This window comes from Asterias amurensis, chromosome 15 (assembly GCF_032118995.1).
Source record: "Asterias amurensis chromosome 15, ASM3211899v1".
NCBI classification, from domain to species: domain Eukaryota; kingdom Metazoa; phylum Echinodermata; class Asteroidea; order Forcipulatida; family Asteriidae; genus Asterias; species Asterias amurensis.
This window is the reverse complement of record NC_092662.1, coordinates 228818-244968: the sequence shown is the minus strand read 5'-3', so window position 1 is coordinate 244968 and position 16151 is coordinate 228818. Positions and strand designations below refer to the sequence as shown.

General features: G+C 38.6%; 1 protein-coding gene and 1 long non-coding RNA gene across 4 annotated transcripts in view; one reads left to right on the top strand and one right to left on the bottom strand.

Annotated features, from left to right (window-relative positions):
• Positions 1 to 4074, bottom strand: part of LOC139947911 (uncharacterized) — a 67838-nt gene extending 63764 nt beyond the window's left edge. Inside the window, exon 1 of the long non-coding RNA XR_011787390.1 lies at positions 3957 to 4074. This is a non-coding gene — a long non-coding RNA (uncharacterized lncRNA). The remainder of the gene's footprint in view (positions 1 to 3956) is intronic.
• LOC139947906 (LIM homeobox transcription factor 1-beta-like) overlaps positions 1 to 16151 on the top strand; it is an 81163-nt gene that overhangs the window by 53134 nt on the left and 11878 nt on the right. The gene's annotated exons all lie outside the window — the stretch shown is intronic.

The window sequence follows — 16151 nt, the reverse complement described above, 5'->3', positions numbered from 1 at the left end:
ACACACAACAAACAGTCCTTGTACTTCCAGATCGAGTTCAGCCCGGTTCTTGAACTTGCTGAAAATGTTGTACTTTTTGTCTGATTTGACGCAAACAATCAGAAAGCTGCTTGTAAATCCGGGGATAATCGTGCCGGGGGCGTCACCGGGCCACGTGGCAATCAATGCGGACAATTAATCGCCAATCGACTGCACAACTTATTGGGGGTAAAACACCAAACCCCCCACGCGAACAATTGTTTCTTGGGAGTGTTTCTGTCAGGTATAAAACAACAAATAGGAGCATAATAGAAGCTTTCCGAAATGGAGCATGTGTGACCGGTCCCCCCTACAGCAGGCTTCACAACTGAAGGGCAATTCTGGAAGCTATGCGAACCTTTGTTCAAATTTGATCAGAGTGAACTGGAAGGCCAAGCTTTTTGAAGCTAAAGTTTGGTGACCCAATATGAAAAAATGTTTGCAAACTTATATCATAAATACGCGTATGTAATAACAAAACCAAAATAATCCTTTCAACACAATTCGTAACAACAAAACTATCATTAATTTCGGTTGAAGCTCTGTGACTTTAAGCCAGATCTGAATAATAATATTATGAGCTTGAGGACTTGAGAACCAAATTAACATATAGACCGACATCTGATGTTATCTGCCTTTATTCTTACTCGGGGTAGAAAGATGCGCCGGTGGACCCTTGCCCTCAGAAATTCCCGGTGTCTCTAAATAAAACTGCTTGTCAACCGGCTGAGACATATTAATTATATCTCACACAGCTACTGTAGTTCTTGGTTATTGTTCGTGTTCATATAGCATGAGATGCAGCCCTATTGTCCATGTCAATAATTTAATTACGAGCGGATTAGTTTGGGGTGGGTGTGTGGGATCCGCACAGGGGGCGCGCGTGTGGCATTCACATCTAATAGTCATCAAAATTTCATGACCCAACTGGGTGGGGAGACTCTATACGGAAAACGTATGTATTTTTGTTTGGAGAGGGAAAATGAACTGCTATTGTTGCTGCATTATCGGACTTATATTGAATCTTTAGGTCAGTATCGATGTAAATTTATCAAGATACACACACATTTTGTTCAACCATGGTGAAGTTCGGCTGTGTACATAATTATATGCAAGGCGTTGTTGTCAACAAACAGTCCTTAATGGTGTTAGATTGTCCGAATACTCGGTATTTCTTGATATTTAATAAAAAAAGTCCGAACAATGCATCAGTCGTACATTGTTCTCCGTTCAGGACTTTAACTTTACAAACTTTTATCAAGATATGAATAATTCATCCCTGTGCCTAACTTAGAAGTCACTCCCAAAACTTATTACCAAATCCTTTAATATTTCACACTTCTCTGAGATGATGTGGTTATAGACACTTGCATCTTAATACACAGCCACATGCTTCCAAAAATGACAAGCAATAGTTTTAGATTAGCCGGACAATAATGTCATTATGGCAGAGATATCAGCTATCTTCAGAACGGTCACCGCAACGTGGAGAACAAAAACATCCCGTCTGTGACTCCGCCAGCCAAATTCAATTGTACTATAAATGGTCCACGTATGATCCCCCGTCTAAATTGAATTGAAATTCAAGAGATGGGCGGCATTACATACAGTAATTCCATAACATCGGCAATTTATACATGCAAATGTGTAAGTTAGACGACAGGTGTGGGCCAACAACGCGTTATTGCCTTGGCTCTTATTATTAGAGCTTTTCTCTTATTTTGACTATAGTATATACCCCTCTTGCGACAAGTGTATTGTGGTACAGTGCACTTTATAAGGGGGGAAAGTCAGGCTTCAGTGCCGTGATTTGCATACTAGGGGTCTTCACATGTCTTAGATATGATGTTGTTATTGGGTAATGAAAATATCATCTGCGGGTATTGGAAAGTCGTGCGGGGGAAGTGTGCATTATGCGATTTGCATGGCTGTCTCTTTAACTGGAAATACATCTGAAGAAACCACATGACGGTCAGAAGACACGGGTAAAAGATGATATATCAAGATTGTGATGTGGTTTATTTATTAAATAAAAGTGTGTATGATCCCTTAGAATACACAATGCTTATTACTTTCCATTACAATAGTGTAACCATTCTAAACACCGGAATCCCACAGCTTGTGGAATCCCACAGCTTGTGGAATCCCACAGCTTGTGGTCCATGTGGATATACAATGCTACCTGGTTTTACGACATTCCAAGTATTAGTCTGGTACCAAGTCTCTGCCATTAAAATTCGCTCGATTTGAGGTTAGCAAAAACATTAACAGAAACACTGGTTTCTCAGTGCCACAAAATCTGGTATTATATCTATGATGTATGTATTAAGACACTATGCGTGCAAGTGGTTCATCAAAATGATATTGCTTCATCATTACATGACACGCAGGATGCCTTCCTTCAAGGTTATTCATGATGATCACATTATCCCTAGTGTCAGTCACACAAACATCATTCATGCCTTCTTCGTTATCCATTCACCATTAGTTTGTTGATAATGGGAGAAAACTATGGGATGTTCCGGCAGAATTTGACTTATTATACAAGATACAAAGATATGAATTTGATATCAACATAAATCTCCCAGAAAACAAAATAACCAATTACATTTATCAAGTATTCAAATATTTAAAACTCGGCTTCACTTGTAGATGTTCACCTTTTTATTATTGTAGTAGACACTATGGGAAAAGGGGTGTAGTAGGCCTATTGCTATTGCTATTATTATCTACGAAAGAAGCAAGTAATAGACAACCTTGTGCAGTCAAGGTGAATTTCATGTGAGAACAGCGACTAGAAATGAAACACTTCTAAAGCTAAACTTCATTCCATCCTTTCTTCATAAGAATGTTGGCCATGATGAACTCTTGATTGCAGTTTATTGGCCATGAAACACTGCCGGTTGGTTTTGACATGCACCTCAATAAATTTGTTCTATCTGGCTGACTTCGCAGGTCATTTCCTCGCAGGGTGGGTCCGAGTCCTCAAAAAGCATGGCACTCTTAAGGGATAGGCGATATTTAAGAAATACGGTACTACCTAGATGCTCGTGTAATAAAACCCAACAAGTGTTCTAATTGTCTTCATGAGCCTAACAAGGCAACACATAAACACATTCTAAATAATGGAAATTGCCCATCACCGACATCAACCAAATAAGCTGGATTATTTTTGTCTTCTTCTTAAAGGTCCCCTTTCGTAGTCTATCCTTCGGGTTAGAGGGATTTTAATGTAGGCATGCCTATTATTGTTATTGCTACATTAAACACGATCAATAAAAGAGCCTCGGGCAAAACACGAAGTTCACACCGACAAAACCTTCCTCGTCAATGACACGAGGGAAGGAGCTCGCTCGACCAGAAAATTGGGTCATACACAGGCTGCGTGTGGTGCGCATGCAGGGCCTCCGCGACTGTGTTTACGGTACTAGTCTCTAGCTCTACCTCTCTCCTCTCTTTACCACCAAGGGATCTGTACCCCCCTTTAGTCCGACTGCGTCAAAGCGATCTAACCATACTTGGGGGGCTGTTTTTCCTGTCTTCCGCTTCGCTGATCAAACTCCAAAGATTCAGTGCACGGGGCTGAACAAAAATTAGCAGGAAGAGGCTCTCTGCGGTGGATCTTAGCAATGGGGATAGGGTGGGCAGCCAATCAGAGCGCGGCGACTAATTTCCAGCCTGGAGCATTGCCACTTGGTTGGCCCAGGTGCCGACGGCAGGCAGGGCAAGGCAGCAGGGGAAAGGAACTTTTCACCCACACTGCTTCATCTGTAAACAATACTCATCTCATGGAAAATTATGCAGAATATTTTTTTGCTTGGTGTTTATGCTTGATTATTCTTTACCACGTGATGAAGCTCAAGACAATATAACGTGTAAAAACACTGAGTGCATTACAAATTAACAATAATATTAAGAACAAGTCAGTGTGTACTTACAAAATGCTCGGTGAGAAAACTAGCTGGTGCAAGCTGTTGGCGATCATGAACACCGAGATGATGATGTATAAAACAAGGCGAGAAATGCAGCCTTTTAAACTCGAGTGCACCTTTTTCTGATGAAAAATAAATACAAAGAAACACTTGACTAGAGCGAGATTTGAACCAACGACCTCAGGATTCAACGTTTTAATAAACGGTACAAAATAATAACTAATAAGAAGCAAGTTAAATTGTGCGTCTTTATAATTTTTCAGAAATCTGTAAATGCGATCAAAAATTAATGTTCTGAATTTCTGAAACAACATGCGAGAAATGCTTTTCTCGCTAAGTTAAGTTTCAGTGTGAAGATGATATTTTTCATTTCAAAAGAATAAATGTTTAAACTAGAACATTGCGTGGCAAGATTTAAAAACAAAAACAAAACATAAAGTTTACCAAAGTTTTGTTTAGTTCGCTTGTGCAAAACCGTTCAGGCTTGTGTCCAAGAATATGGTAGGACGTGTGTTTGAATCTCAGGACTCAGAAAACAATATAAGGTAAGGGAGTAAAACAATACCAAATATGTAGAGTACGCTAGAAAGGCGAGGGGGTTGTATGTCAAATGCAATATTGTAGGTCCATTTCTCAAATCGCATGAACTTAATATTGTGCGCCATTTCATTTCTAATATACTTTCCAATGGGTGGCATATATCTTCTGTTTCACCAATTTCCCCTGTCGTTTCTTACCTTCTTCTCGACCATTTCTTGGTGGGTGGTTTTGGGGGTTGATAACAGTTGGATAATAGTGAACAATTGGTTTTAAAAAATGGGTCACCTGCCGTGAAGCTTGAATAGTGAAGGGTTTCTCTCAAAGTTTATGAAAGTGCATCAAGTTTTTTAATTGCGGGTTCAAATTCGTCAATCATATCACATTTTGATTCCTTATTTTACAGAAGTTTTTAATTTAACTCATGTCAATTATGGAGGAATATTGATCGATGAATTATGGGGAAACTTAGAGATACGTGTATTTTATTACTCTTTATGATATTAAAATACTCTTATGAAATATATCTTCACATATAGAGTTTTGTTATTGAGATGGTGTGAACGAGATGTCATGCGGCGAGACACTAATTAAAAAGAAAACAATATAAGAATCAGAAACAAAATAGGAAACAAATTAAACAGGTGGTAGCGGTTGTTTTTAAAGTCTGGGTAAATGGAAACTAGTGCAAAAAAACTAGTTAGTGGCCTGATATTTCGTTAGCAGCGTTGTTCTTGAATGGAAACAACTGACAGAAACAATAAATGATTTTCAAATAATGTTTAATGAATAATGTCACGTTAACTTATACCATGTCATATTTGATGTCAAATGGTAACAGCATTAAATTGATGTTTATGCTGGGGTCGGGGTTTGAGTTTGTTTTGTCATCTAAACTGTTCACAGTAAACTCCATTAATGTTAAGGTTTAATTTGCCCTTTTGTTACCGGCTTCGAATGAAACGGTTACACTGGCCTTGGTGCCCCGTCAACAAATTGACTTTAAACAATTTCCAATGGAAGTGCCCTTTGCAAAATGAAAATTGCTCTCTCAAAGAAGAAATTCTAGGCCTATGAGTTTTGTGGCGTAGAAGTTCAGTCATCAACCGTTGAATGCAACCTGGTGTGACTGGGGGGGGGGGACAACAATTCACACAGAGACTCTGGAAACAGTAACGAGTGGTATAGGGCAAAACAATAAAATATTAATAATTAAATCAAATCAATTGAAATTTCTAGAGGAAGCTGGAAAGGTGATGGGGGTTAGATGTCAATGTGATACAGGAACCCATTTCTCATATCACTTGAATTTAATATCGATGCCCGTGTGCCATTCCCTTCCACAAATCTTTCCATTTTCCACCAATTTCCGAGTCCCTTTGTCTTTCGTCTCGACCCTCTAAATTGCTGGATGTGGGACAGCGAGAGAGAAAACTGGGTCATCGGACACTTTATGACAGAGACAGGCCTTAATGGAACCTGAAAGAATTATTACAAGTGTAGGACTCTCTCATTATGAAAGATCTGCAGTGGTGACATACTGCAGGGGGGTTTTGGCGGGAGTTTTTTTTTAATAAACGCCACTTTCTGAACAACTCCAGAGCCAGACAGTGAATAATGTAACAAAAGCAAGAGAGAGAATGATAGACTGTAAACTGAAAGAGTAACTAGGCTATTCATGCTTAATGAGGTATTCTTTCGGGACACATTTTGACAGCTGAGTCATAAAATATGCAGATTTGTCTGAAATATTTGCAAGGGCTTTTGAAATGTGATCGTTGTGAGGATGACCATATGTGGGGTAATGACAATGGAAAGACTGCAGGCATGCTGGGCAGAATAGAGAGATGGTGTAGCATTGTGTCTCGCAACAGAAATATTAATTCATATCTTTTATGTCAAACTTTTGCAATGTGTTTTCTCCCCATGACTATCCTAACACATAATCATTTCTATTAGGCTATGTCTCATTCGATGCTAAGGTCTTACATGTATAACGATAAAGGTGAGACAGACTTTTTCAAAAACATGTATATACAGAATTTTGACAAACCTATACAAAAAAACCTGGTGACGCTTTTTAGCTTCAAAACGCAAAGCTCAGCCGGCACTACTAATTATTAACACTTTTACTTCAATATTAGTAGTTTTAATTTGTTATATCTTGTTTTACAACTGTAAGTCGCCAAACAAAATTACTTTAAGTATTTTATTACAATACTGAAATCGCAAAAAGTACTGATAAACTGCTTTTAACTAACTGACAACAAATGGTGGCATTCTTGGTCAAGTTTCTTTTTAAAGCAACTCTCTGAAATTGGGCCACTCTTCAGTTGGCCTTGTTTTTATTTCCACGACCGTGAGTCATGACAATTTGACGGCAATGAAGCTATCTTCAAATACCATGCGAGTGTTCATATGAACGAAAAAGAGTTTGTCTCAATTTTGCAACCAGTTTCTTCGGAAACTGTATACTCAAGATTTGTCTCCATGCCAGTTGCGTCTGGCTACAACTACAGACAATTACACGATGTATTCCAAAGCACAGAGAGTATAAGCCACATTAGAATTCATATAGAGAGTAGTAATACGATCACCACTTCATGTCTGTCTTTTCAATTGACACTAATGCCCTCAAGTATTATGATTACTTTCATATTCAAAAGCTCTTTTTCAACACGTTTCAAAAAACCCAATACTTAAGCCTCCAAATTGAGTTTTCACCTCTTTTCGTCATCTGTGTCACTTAAGGTATAATGAACAAATGAAGCACCAATTTTCAGCAGGGACAGTGTAGCCGCCATGTCTAATCCACTGATGGATGGACCTCAGTTGAGGTAAAAACAAAATTTACCTCACTGAAAAAAAGTGCATCAAAATTGGCCTCCTGAAGATTGCCTTTGTGGTGGTGCTAATGATAACATGACTGGTTAAGTAGTGTGTGGACAATAAGGCGTGGGTCTGAAAATTGGAAGGAGGGGATGGGATCGTTGCCAACGGCCCCAGTTACTTCATTTCTTTGGGGTTCCTGTCTCTTGTCAAGGGAAGGGAAGTTACTTGATGGATGCCCAGTCACGGTGCTTTTGTAAAGTTGTGGACATGGGTCATTAAGGAGCATGCTTGCCAATAAAATGTCATTTATTTTGAAGGGAGGTCTTTCTGCTCTCTTGTGCTGGTAATGGTGTGATTTGTTTTCATGACAAGTCGGAGGAAGGAGACTGGGTAAAGGAAGAGGATGTGGGATGCGGGAGAGAGTGATGCAAAGCAAAGAAACAAAGACGGCAAGAAGTTAAGAAAGAGTGAGAGTTAGGAGGAAAGTGAGATGGAGAGCACAAACTTCAATTAGATTCAGTAATAAAACATATATATAACATACATAATGCAACTGTTGAGGAAGACAAAGTCAGAATGTTGTACGAAACACAGACCGTGTACATGGCACGCTACTGTTTGGAAATGTGGTGCCGCCCTAATGACATAACATTGTAGGCCATTTTGTGGTACCCAATAAGACCACTTGGCCCAAACAGATGACTGCGTGAGTTTGTGAGAGTGTTCCATACATGGATATTTCCATTAACAGAAGTGAAGAGGTTATACGAGGAGGGGAGGGACAGTTGGTTGATGAGAAACAAACAACAAACAAACAAACAAACAAAACAATTTAGTTGCTAAAAAAAAATGCAATATTTGACACAAAATAATACAACCCCAAAAATTGACGGAGAAGGCGCGAGTGTAATGTAGAAATAACCGGGAGGTAAAACAAACAAAACAGAGGTTTTTTTCCTTCTCCTCCACGTGTGAATTTTAATGTTCATTTACACCGAGCCAAAAAATAATACCGATTCATCATTGAAAACACAAAGCACTTTAATGAAAAGCATACGTTTTTCTGCTGTGGTGGAGGGAGGGGGAGAAAGGGAGAATCAAAAAAATAGAAACAGGGAGAGACGAGGCAAGAAACGAACAGGAAGACAGTGGGTATGGCGAGTGCGACGGAGAGAATAGAGTGAAATGCTAATATTGAAACAAGATTATGGGCCTGTATTGTGCCAATATTGTTCGGGGCAGCACATAAGCCGTCCGCGTGCTGCTTTGAATGGACGGACGGCAGTAAGGTATTTGCAGAGCTTGTGTTGACTGTGTCAACAGACCAGGGCCACATAAACAGTAGCGGGGTGAGGGTGTGGGACAAAAGCAACAATAGAAGGCCCTCTCATCTCTCCCAACTCCATGTCCAATACACTGGCACTCAGCAAGCAAGCACACACGACCAAATCACCATCCCTCCTCCTACCCCCCCCCCCTTTCCCAACAACCCTAAACCAAAAAAAAAAAAATCTCACCCGGAAAAAATATCTGAGCAAATAATCTAACCTCTTTTTTTGTTCCGTCAATAAAACTAAAGTGGATGATTGAAGCTCAATGGTATCTTGTTACAATAGCTAACAATTGTAGTCACCCCTTTGGTTGTAGAGCACAAATTCAATGTGGGGAAAGAGATTGGAAGACTGGCCATTGAAATAAGGAAGACTTTAACTGTAGAAGTCACTGGGTTGGTTTTGATTAAACTCAAGATTTACATCCTGGACGCAGTGCTGGCTCATGTTAAATAATAAGAGTCATGAGAGTCCTGGCTATATAACGGGAAAAGGACACAATGAAGAGAGGAACGTTGTTTTGGGAAGGGTAGAGTTTTAGAGTTTTAGTGTTATAGTGTGTGAAAAGTTTCTTGACATTATTCTGCAAAATTATGGTTTTTAGAACTCTTCCTGCATAATGCATTGATGCGATTCACAATCATGTTTGTATGAGAGAGATTTCGGATGTTGCCAGCTTGGTGTTTATATCTCCTTGTGGGAGTTTGCCGAGTTCCCTTGATGGAAAGTTCATGTTTAAAAAAAAAAAAACCTTTAGAGTCATTTCATGCGAGTGCCAAGAAAAGAGTTCCAAGAAATTAAATTTCTGACTGCACTATGTTCAGACTTATTCGAATTTAAAGTACGATACGTGCCCTTTATACAAAGCCGATCTTGATTAAATCGTCTCCACTATGATCAATTTGATGTCAACTACAATTTGTATAAAAACAATCTTGTTCAATTACAAGAAAATATGCAGAGTGGTCAACAACATGGATCAAGCAATTTAGTGAAGGTCAGATTTAAGCACAGGAGCTATGCCACACTAATCCCTGATAGAAACAGGAATCCAACTAGGTTCCAATGTTTCTCTTAAAAAACACCTAAATTTGCAACTGACAAGACGCATGTGTTTTTAATACCATACATTCAATAGACGAAGTGTCATCCTTCAATTTAACGCCTGGCTTGCCTGGCACCAACTTGCCCATGACCGGAGCGTGAGAAAGTCAAAAGTGCTTTCAATTGACATTGGTGCCATAAAACCAATCAAATCTGTTAATCAATTTGTAACATGGGGAGATATAATCCAACAGCAAGCTACACTTAATTTTATCAGAAAAGAACAACGACTCACCAAAATACAAACTGTGCTCTTATTTTTTCACTGTATTTTGTCTCTAATATATCCGAAAAGAACAACAGTTCACAAAAATACAAATTGTGCCATTGTTTTTTAATGCGGTCTCATATTGTATCTGAGACTATTTCATCTCTGAAAAATGCAAACTGAGCTTCTTATTTATACTGTCTGTCTCAAATTAAATCAGAGAAGAAAATCGGTTCTCCAAAATGCAAATATTGAGCTCTTATTTTTACTGGGAATCTCAGGTTTTAGAGACATTCAAGGATGAATATTTTGAAAGCTCCAGGCTTTTCCTACCTAATGCAGAAATGCTACATGATCATCTCTTTCCACAAAATCCCAACTCTTCCTTTTTCTACTGAGGCAGAGACATCTCATGCATGACAATTCCTAACCGTTTCCAAAAGTGCTGGTAAATAAAAGAGACCTTGCAGAGAGAATCAAGTAATTGTTCAAGCGTATGATGTAGTTAAGAGGGAAAAGATAGTGCTTGGCTCTATAGGTCCAAGGCTGTTTCTGTTCAATGCAGTGGATGAATATGTAATTTATCAATCATAGATATGTGCTGGGTATACATGTGGAGTGAGACAGTATAATGACACACTAATTAGTGCATCATATACTGCATGTATTCATGGAGTTAGGTATTACATGATATGATAGCTTGGTCGTGTTCCCTGTGTGCACTGCCGTGGCGTACAATGATTATCATACAACAGGGCTCAGCCTATTTTAGTATTGGTCGTTGATTTTGAAAAACAAAAGCAAATCACGACTGTTGCACTATCCTCATTTACTGAAAATTTCATTGGCAAAAAGCGATACGACCAAAGTGGTAGACAAGCTTGGACATGTTCCCTGTGTGCACTTATGTGTTCAATGCATACCATACAACAGTGCTCAGACTATTTTTGTATTGTTCGTTGGTTTTGAACATATTTTGACTCTTGCACTATCTTCTTTTACTAAGAACACATCCATTGGGTATACATGTCCAAACATAATATAGGTAATACGACTGAAGTAGCAGGCAAGGTTAATTTGGTAGTGATTTTTAATAATCCCCATGTAGTTTGAATGAAATCTGATAAAGTTTCCACTCCATTGATGACCAATGAACTTATCGCCTCCTGATGATCTCTTGAGACTAATTCACCCTCCCAACTCATAGAACCCATTGAATTGAAGAAACCAACCCATGATTCCTCCCCCAACCTGTGCATTCAGTTCGGGAACACTATAGGAGAGCCACTCCCTACACTCCATACGTTATAAGATTATCAACTTACATAAAAAGGGGAAAGATTTTTCTAATGACATGTCATAGCATCCGCTCTATTGAGAGTTCAGTATTGCGTTTCAAGACATCTCTTCTACTTTGGTATTGCGTTTACAGTGTTCCATTGAAACAGGAGAGAGAAAGAGAGAACAAATCCCGATCACCGCTCATTCAAGAAACAAAGAGATGCAGTTACCATGGAAATGGACCACAGGCATTTTCTACTTTCTTGTCCTTTTGGCGAGCGACTGAGTAAACATGGGCAGGCAATAGAGCAGTGTTTACCCAGGTTCCTAGGGCTACAGAATGGTGGTGCGGTCCAAGAACTGTAACAAAAGCTGGGCCAAAAATGACATATACACCACTAACCCCGCCGGCTCATGACACAATAACCATATATTGGTCTGAATGGCAATTGGCTTGCACGTGAATGAAACAGCGCCTATATGACTCAATAGTAGGCAGTTGAACATAGATCACTATCAATCCAGTAACAAAAAGATGCAGTAGTGATTATAATTCTCTTTTCATTTTCTATTTATCTGGGACTGAAATGAGTCAGTTTTTCCCCAGATTTTTTCCTCTTGTGTTTTTGAGGAGATTGTGTGGGGGTCAATGCTGCCATTGTAGAGTGAACATAACTCTATATTAATTACATTTACGGTGTATTGGATTTACTGTTCTTACAATGTATGTTAGACTGGTAGACATCCCTTGTGAAAAATACATGCCGATTGAAAACATCTTATGAACTACTGAACCTTTCACAACTTTACGAGGCTATTGCAATGAAGTCATTACATCTTGAAACAAATAATTAAAAAGTTTCAGTTTGTCTCTAAGGACAAACACTACAGCCGACAAAACAACACAAGGTAGATTTACAGATACAAGTAATCGTGTAGGTTTTTAATAACTACATTACATCATTAGTTTTGGAAAGAATATCTCCATTTCCATCCTCTCATTTTCATTCAATGAACAATCCACACAACTAGCCCGTGAAAAATGTCCTCCATTTCAGGCAAGGTCTCCATTTAAGTGAAACATATATAAATACTTTATGCTTTGTTCGTGAGTGTTTATATGAGTGCTCATTTCTTCTGCATTTTTTGGGGCCTTCAAAATGCAACTTTTCTAAACTGTAATGGTATTTCAGCAAACATTGTTTCTTTGGTGGAATAGTAGCGAACGACAATCAGTGAGCCATTTTATTGTTTGGGGGTACCTATCCTGTACTATATGTAAAACAAAATTGGTGTTACTTCCTGACTATAGTTTCGTGGGCAACGACACATTTTCTCACAAAGTCTTCACTCAAATAATTATATAAACTTAGCCTTATTGTCACTCATGACAATAAACAAATATAGTGAAATTCACTTTGGTTCTGCGAGTCTAAAAACGTAATGCTAGTAACGTAAGAATTGTGTTTTGGCAAATATAGTATTCACAGTCCGCTCTGTTGTTTCTTCCCTCAGCTATTTGCGTAGACAATAAAGACGTGACGGGCATAAATAAAACAGAAACTTATACGAGAATGATCTATTGCCAAAACGTTCAATATCCTTGGGAAGGGCCGCCGTAAATCTGTTTGAACAGTGGATTCAGTTTCTTCGCATGTCCCATCTTAATACTGCGGTCTTTCACCAGTGGGTCTCTTCTATGGGGAGATTTAAGAGGTGTCACAGTATTCATTTGCTAGTCCGTCATCACACAGTCATCCCTGATTTGCAATGATGGCTTGAGAAAAATGGGATATTGTTTTTCCAAAATGGGAAAAAAATTATACCATTGAACTTGGAATCGTTTTGAAATTGTAAGGCATGATGGTGCTTGGGGAAAAAGAGAAACTGGTTTCGTTTGTTTTTCTCTCGAAATAGATATAAAATAAAACACGGGGCTTAAAGGGTTCAACTATATAAAAGCATTCCGAACAATTCTTTCGCCTATACGGCAGCTTTAATAACATTTAGAGAACCATTTCACTTCAAAGTAATGTGGTTATAAACAAATTATCCGTTTTACACAGAAACTCTTCTAAACTATCTAGGTTCCTTCAAAAGGAGAGAAAATTAGTATCCCTTAGTGACCCCTGGATGATCATTTGAAATTCCACATTCTTTATTCTATCATTTGACACCCTTTAAGTCAGTAAATCTGCAACAAACTAATAGTAGATTATGCCATTTGGGTTTGATACTGTAAGGCAAATTAAAACTGCCTCTAAATCCAATATGAATGCTTGACAAAGCAACCAGCAGAGTAGAATCTCTTCTAGATCCAATAGATCTAATAGTCTTTAACGGCATAACCAACACTGACATCTGCCCTACAAACCAGTCAATATTAGGCAGACGGTTATCGCCACCGAAAAGCGCAAATTTACGGCAAAATGCTTCTGATTTAGTCCTGCCCTGGGCAACCATTATTCCTGAGCCGGGACCCCGTAGGGACGTATTTGGACTGTCTTGGGAGGTTAGCATTATTCGTCGATTCCTTATGTGCGCTGTCCCTTTTAAGATTGCCGACTTGGACAATTCTGATACAATTCCACGTGAAAACAATCTGCGAGACCTCTCAATGCCCGGAGGGTGACTGCCTTTTCTATCTCTGGCGAGTGTGCGATGTGTGAGTTGGATGTGCTACAAACTACAAAGCACTTCTCTATAAATTGCAAGCTAATTTTGTCTTGATTGTACTAATGGATGGGTTTGAATATATACCTGAAACTGAAAGACACACTGTGAAAAAATAACCGAATGACGTTTTAGGAAAATAAGGTATGAGTATAACGGCGCCAGGTGATATACCGCACTTGTATAAGCCTGCACATACTCAATATCTGGCTCAAGAAAAAAGGTGTCAAAGAAATTGCTCAGTTTTTTAGTTCCGCGGATTATTGTAGGGCGTGAAAACACTCTAAATTGGTTTCAAAGTGATGAGTTATATAAATGAAAGTTTGTAACTTGTACACATGAAATTGAAAAAAAACCTGAAATACTTTCATCTATTTGCTGTCTATAATTAGTTTTGCCTTTTTTCTCTAAACTTTTCAATCTGTTTGGCATTCCTCGTTCCTTGTCTGTTTATCTGTCTGTCTAATAATAATAATAATATTTAATTTTTAAAATACGGTTTCATGTCACATACACATCACAAAGGGCTGTACTATAACAATCCAAATACAGACAAATTGATTAACAATAATAGCAATATTTGCTGATAAGAAAGTTATTCTTATATTAAATGTGGGTTTTCAAAGAGCTTTTAAAAATGTCCAAAGCATCAGCAGGTCGGATCGCCTTCGTCAGTTCATTCCACAATTAGATGTCTAACTCAGTCACAAAACTTTTTTGATTGGTCGTCTCCACTACAAAACAGTCACCCTTTAGTTTGTTCATAAAGCAAAGACAGCTCTTAGTTGTTTGTTCGTCTCACTCTGTCTATCTGTTTCTTTTCTCAAACTTATTAAACCCCCTTCATTTGTCAGTTTGTGTGTCCCTGCCACATCCAACATCTTGGTATATATGCTATAATCTGTCTACTTGCCACCCTCTGTTTGTCCTACCATCTATCCTGAATCCCGCACATCATCCTTTTCTTTGTCCTATTATTTATCTCTAAACGTTGTTGCTGAATGAAGTTGTCTCTATGTTGGTCACACTGTTTGTCTATCTATGTGTCTTAGTCTCCATCTCATCACCTTATCATTCTAGTTGCCATCCCTTTGTTTGTCCATTGTCACACTATCTATCTATAGCCTGTTGCCAAATGTTTGCCTGTCTGTGTACATCAATTGTTCTCTGTATTAATTAACGGGTTATTCTACATGTTATCCTTTTTGTCATTGTTGTCTATAGCCCTGTCTATTGTCTATAGCCCTGCATGCTTGTGTGTCTGTGTATTGTTCTCTTTATTAATTAACTGATATCATTTTAGTTGCCGTCCTTTTGTTTGTCAAACTATACATTGCTATCAAAATGTTTGTAGCCCTGTTGTCTATCTGTGTGTATCTCAATTGTTCTCATTATTAATTAGCTATTCATTCTAGTTGCATCCCTTTGTTTGTCACACTGTCTACCTCTCTCATCCTCCGATTCACTCAGTCTTCATCTGAAATTCCTCTCTTGCCTCCCAGTCTAAAACATATGCAGACAAATTGGCTCCATAATGTAGTGATGTCCCAGGGCTAGCACTAGCAAGTCAGGCATGCAAAGGGCCTTTGAGTAAAACATGGCTGGCCGTAATGTAGTGAGGGGGGCTTTTAAACCACTCTGCTGTCTGTGATGGTACAAGTGACTCCAGCCAAATCGAGCTTAAAATGGGCTTAGACCACAAGGCAAATACTAGACACCTTTGCTAATAGGTCGCTAAGGAAGTTGAATTGCCTGCTTTTAGGGTTTGTGTTGTTTAAGATGCGCTAGGTAACTTGTTAATGTGACTCCTGTTGGGAGATTTAAAAACATTTGAATAGGGACCCTGCTTAACTTGATTGGCAAAAAAGCCTTAATGTTGATTGTAAGAGGAGACAGTTTATGGTGAATTAAGAGATCTAACACATCGAAAAAATAAGCAAGAATTACTGGCTTGTTTGTTTTTGTGTTTGTTTGTTTGTTTGTTTTTTGGTTTTTGTTGTTGGGTGTTTATCTGTTTGTTTAAGATTATCTTCCCTTCAAGGGAACTCGGTAAAGCTCACACAAGAGGATGTAAACACTCAAGCTGACAACAGCCAATTTATCTCATACAAACGTTGGTCTACGGTGTTAACTAGACAACAATACTTATTCTATCACAGTTAGCTTGGAAGGATTCAAACCCACAACCTTGTAATTGCAAGTCCTGCGGTCTAACCACTACAGTTACTTCCTACA